Below are 5540 nucleotides of genomic sequence, written 5' to 3' on the forward strand. Positions count from 1 at the left end.
CACTTGGTGTGTGCTTGGGCTGAGCAATGAAGCAAATTTCGTGCAGAGACTCCTCTTGGAGTTAAACGCCAGCTTTAGTGCCAGTTTGGGCGTTTAACTCCCATTTGGGTGCCAGTTCCAGCGTTTAACGCTGGGATTTCCTGAGGTGACTTTGAACGCCGGTTTGGGCCATCAAATCTTGGGCAAAGTATGGACTATCATATATTGCTGGAAAGCCCAGGATGTCTACTTTCCAAAGCCGTTGAGAGCGCGCCAATTGGGCTTCTGTAGCTCCAGAAAATCCACTTCGAGTGCAGGGAGGTCAGAATCCAACAGCATCTGCAGTCCTTTTTGGTCTCAGAATCAGATTTTTGCTCAGGTCCCTCAATTTCAGCCAGAAAATACCTGAAATCACAGAAAAACACACAAACTCATAGTAAAGTCCAGAAAAGTGAATTTTAACTAAAAACTAATAAAAATATACCAAAAACTAACTATATCATATCAAAAACATACTAAAAACAATGCCAAAAAGTATACAAATTATCCGCTCATCACAACACCAAACTTAATTTGTTGCTTGTCCCCAAGCAACTGAAAATCAAATAAGATAAAAAGAAGAGAATATGCAATGAATTCCAAAAACATCTATGAAGATCAGTATTAATTAGATGAGCGGGGCTTTTAACTTTTTGCCTCTGAACAGTTTTGGCATCTCACTCTCTCCTTTGAAATTCAGAATGATTGGCTTCTTTAGGAACTCAGAATCCAGATAGTGTTAATGATTCTCCTAGTAAAGTATGATGATTCTTGAACATATCTACTTATTGAGTCTTGGCTGTGGCCCAAAGCACTCTGTCTTCCAGTATTACCACCGGATACATACATGCCACAGACACATAATTGGGTGAACCTTTTCAGATTGTGACTCAGCTTTGCTAAAGTCCCCAATTAGAGGTGTCCAGGGTTCTTAAGCACACTCTTATTTGCCTTGGATCACAACTCTTATTTCTCTATTTCTTTTCGTTTTCTTTCTCTTTTTTTTTCTTTTCTTTCTTTTTTTTTTTCGATTTTTCTCTTTTTTTTTTTTTTTTGAATAGCTTTTTCTTGCTTCAAGAATCATTTTTATGATTTTTCAGATCCTCAGTAACATGTCTCCTTTTTCATCATTCTTTCAAGAGCCAACATTCATGAACCACAAATTCAAGATACACATGCACTGTTTAAGCATACATTCAGAGAACAAAATTATTGCCACCACATCAAAATAATTAAACTGTTATAAAATTCAAAATTCATGCACTTCTTTTTCTTTTTCAATTAAGCACATTTTTATTCAAGAAAGGTGATGGATTCATAGGACATTCATAACTTTAAGGCATAGACACTAAGACACTAATGATCACAAGACACAAACATGGATAAACATAAGCATAAAATTCGAAAAACAGAAGAATAAATAACAAGGAAATCAAGGAACGGGTCCACCTTAGTGATGGCGGCTCTTCCTTGCTCTTGAAGATCCTATGGAGTGCTTGAGCTCCTCAATGTCTCTTCCTTGTCTTTGTTGCTCCTCCCTCATGATTCTTTGATCTTCTCTAATCTCATGAAGGATGATGGAGTGTTCTTGATGCTCCACCCTTAGTTGTCCCATGTTGGAATTTAACTCTCCTAGGGAGGTGTTTAGTTGCTCCCAATAGTTTTGTGGAGGAAAATTCATCCCTTGAGGAATCTCAGGGATCTCATGATGAGTAGGATCTCTTGTGTACTACATCCTTTTCTTGGTGATGGGCTTGTCCTCATCAATGGGGATGTCTCCCTCTATGTCAACTCCAACTGAATAACAGAGGTGACAAATGAGATGAGGAAAGGCTAACCTTGCCAAGGTGGAGGTCTTGTCCGCCACCTTATAGAGTTCTTGAGCTATGACCTCATGAACCTCTATTTCTTCTCCAATCATGATGCTATGGATCATGATAGCCCGATCTATGGTAACTTCGGACCGGTTGCTAGTGGGAATGATTGAGCGTTGTATGAACTCTAACCATCCTCTAGCCACGGGCTTGAGGTCATGCCTTCTCAATTGGACCGGCTTTCCCCTTGAATCTTGCTTCCATTGTGCGCCCTCTTCACATATGACTGTGAGGACTTGGTCCAACCTTTGATCAAAGTTGACCCTTCTAGTGTAAGGATGTTCATCTCCTTGCATCATAGGCAAGTTGAACGCTACCCTCACACTCTCCGGACTAAAATCCAAGTATTTCCCCCGAACCATAGTGAGATAATTCTTTGGATTCGGGTTCACACTTTGGTCATGGTTCTTGGTGATCCATGCATTGGCATAGAACTCTTGAACCATCAAGATTCCGACTTGTTGAATGGGGTTGGTAAGAACTTCCCAACCTCTTCTTCGGATCTCATGTCGGATCTCCGGATATTCACCCTTTTTGAGTGAAAAGGGGACCTCGGGGATCACCTTCTTCAAGGCCACAACTTCATAGAAGTGGTCTTGATGCACCCTTGAGAGGAATCTATCCATCTCCCATGACTCGGAGGTAGAAGCCTTTGCCTTCCCTTTCCTCTTTCTAGAGGTTTCTCCGGCCTTGGATGCCATAATGGTTATGGAAAAACGAAAAAGCAACGCTTTTACCACACCAAACTTAAAATGTTTGCTCGTCCTCGAGCAAAAGAAGAAAGAAGAGAGTAGAAGAAGAAGAAAGGAGGAAGAGGGAGATGGTGGTGTGTTCGGCCAAAGAGGGGGAGAAGTGGTGTTTAGGTGGTGTGAAAATGAAGGGTTGAAGAAGGGTATATATAGGAGAGAGGGGGTAAAGGGTTTGGCCATGATGGGTGGGTTTGGGAGGGAAAGTGGTTTGAATTTGAAGGGTGAGGTTGGTGGGGTTTATGAAGGATGGATGTGAGTGGTGAAGAGAAAGATGGGATTTGATAGGTGAGGGGTTTTTGGGGAAGAGGTGTTGAGGTGATTGGTGAATGGGGGAAGAAGAGAGAGAGTGATGGTAGGGTCCTGTGGGGTCCACAGATCCTGTAGTGTCAAGGAAAAGGCATCCCTGCACCAAATGGCATCAAAATCCACGTTTTAAGCCATTTCTGGCGTTAAACGCCGGGCTGGTGCCCATTCCTGGCGTTTAACGCCAGGTTCTTGCCCTTTACTGGCGTTTAACGCCAGTCTGGTGCCCCCTTCTGGCGTTAAACGCCCAGATGGGTGCCAGACTGGGCGTTAAACGCCCAACTGCTAGGCTGACTGGCGTTTAAACGCCAGCAGCATCTTCCTCCAGGGTGTGCTGTTTTTCTTCCTGTTTTTCACTCTGTTTTTGCTTTTTTCATTGTTTTTGTGACTTCTTATGATCATCAACCTACAAAAAAGATAAAATAACAAAAGAAAATAATTAATTATAAAACATTGGGTTGCCTCCCAACAAGCGCTTCTTTAGTGTCACTAGCTTGACAGAGGACTCTCATGGAGCCTCAGAAATGCTCAGAACCGTGTTGGAACCTCCCAACACCAAACTTAGAGTTTGATTGTGGCCTCCCAACACCAACTTAGAGTTTGACTGTGGGGGCTCTGTTTGGCTCTGTTTTGAGAGAAGCTTTTCATGCTTCCTCTCCATGATGACAGAGGGATATCCTTGAGCTTTAAACACCAAGGATTCTTCATTCACTTGAATGATCAACTCTCCTCTATCAACATCAATCACAGCCTTTGCTGTGGCTAGGAAGGGTCTGCCAAGGATGATGGATTCATCCATGCATTTCCCAGTCTCTAGGACTATGAAATCAGTAGGAATGTAATGGTCTTCAACTTTAACCAGAACATCCTCTACAAGTCCATAGGCTTGTTTTCTTGAGTTGTCTGCCATCTCTAGTGAGATTTTTGCAGCTTGCACCTCAAAGATCCCTAATTTCTCTATTACAGAGAGGGGCATGAGGTTCACACTTGACCCTAAGTCACACAAGGCCTTCTTGAAGGTCATGGTGCCTATGGTACAAGGTATAGAAAACTTCCCAGGATCTTGCCTCTTTTGAGGTAGTTTCTGCCTAGACAAGTCATTCAGTTCTTTGGTGAGCAAAGGGGATTCATCCTCCCAAGTCTCATTTCCAAATAACTTGTCATTTAGCTTCATGATTGCTCCAAGGTATTTAGCAACTTGCTCTTCAGTGACATACTCATCCTCTTTAGAGGAAGAATACTCATCAGAGCTCATGAATGGCAGGAGTAAGTCCAATGGAATCTCTATGGTCTCAGTTTGAGCCTCAGATTCCCAAGGTTCCTCATTGGGGAACTCATTGGAGGTCAATGGACGTCCAGTGAGGTCTTCCTCAGTGGCGTTCACTGCCTCTTCTTCCTCCCAGAATTCGGCCATGTTAATGGCTTTGCACTCTCCTTTTGGATTTTCTTCTGTATTGCTTGGAAGAGTACTTGGAGGGAGTTCAGTAATTTTCTTGCTCAGCTGACCCACTTGTCCTTCCAGATTTCTGATGGAGGACCTAGTTTCAGTCATGAAACTTTGAGTGGTTTTGATCAGATCAGAGACCATAGTTGCTAAGTCAGAGGTATTCTGCTTAGAACTCTCTGTCTGTTGCTGAGAAGATGATGGAAAAGGCTTGCTATTGCTAAACCTGTTCCTTCCACCATTATTATTGTTGAAACCTTGTTGAGGTCTCTGTTGATCCTTCCATGAAAGATTTGGATGATTCCTCCATGAAGGATTGTAGGTGTTTCCATAGGGTTCTCCCATGTAATTCACCTCTTCTATTGAAGGGTTCTCAGGATCATAAGCTTCTTCCTCAGATGAAGCTTCCTTAGTACTGCTTGGTGCATTTTGCATCCCAGACAGACTTTGAGAAATCATATTGACTTGTTGAGTCAATATTTTATTCTGAGCCAATATGGCATTCAGAGTGTCAATCTCAAGAACTCCTTTCTTCTGACTAGTCCCATTGTTCACAGGATTTCTTTCAGAAGTGTACATGAATTGGTTATTTGCAACCATTTCAATCAGTTCTTGAGCTTCAGTAGGCGTCTTCTTCAGATGAAGAGATCCTCCAGAAGAGCTATCCAAGGACATCTTGGGCAGTTCAGAGAGACCATCATAGAAAATACCTATGATGCTCCATTCAGAAAGCATATCAGTGGGACACTTTCTGATCAATTGTTTGTATCTTTCCCAAGCTTCATAGAGGGATTCTCCTTCCTTCTGTCTGAAGGTTTGGACTTCCACTCTAAGCTTACTCAATTTTTGAGGTGGAAAGAACTTTGCCAAGAAGGCATTGACTAGCTTTTCCCAAGAGTCCAGGCTTTCTTTAGGTTGAGAGTCCAACCATGTCCTAGCTCTGTCTCTTACAGCAAAAGGGAATAGCATAAGTCTGTAGACCTCAGGGTCAACCCCATTAGTCTTGACTGTGTCACAGATTTGCAAGAACTCAGCTAAAAACTGATGAGGATCTTCCAATGGAAGTCCATGGAACTTGCAATTCTGTTGCATTAGAGAAACCAATTGAGGCTTAAGCTCAAAGTTGTTTGCTCCAATGGCAGGGATAGAGAT

The 5540-nt window shown here is 42.4% G+C and overlaps 1 non-coding gene across 1 annotated transcript; it reads left to right on the forward strand.

The window, feature by feature from the left end:
• Window positions 1-5117: 5117 nt before the first annotated feature.
• On the forward strand, window positions 5118-5225 carry LOC112798999 (small nucleolar RNA R71). The gene has a single exon (XR_003200590.1). It is a non-coding gene; the product is annotated as a small nucleolar RNA R71 (small nucleolar RNA).
• The last annotated feature ends 315 nt before the right edge of the window (window positions 5226-5540 follow it).

This window comes from Arachis hypogaea, chromosome 4, assembly GCF_003086295.3.
Source record: "Arachis hypogaea cultivar Tifrunner chromosome 4, arahy.Tifrunner.gnm2.J5K5, whole genome shotgun sequence".
In the NCBI taxonomy this organism is placed as follows: Eukaryota; Viridiplantae; Streptophyta; class Magnoliopsida; order Fabales; family Fabaceae; genus Arachis; species Arachis hypogaea.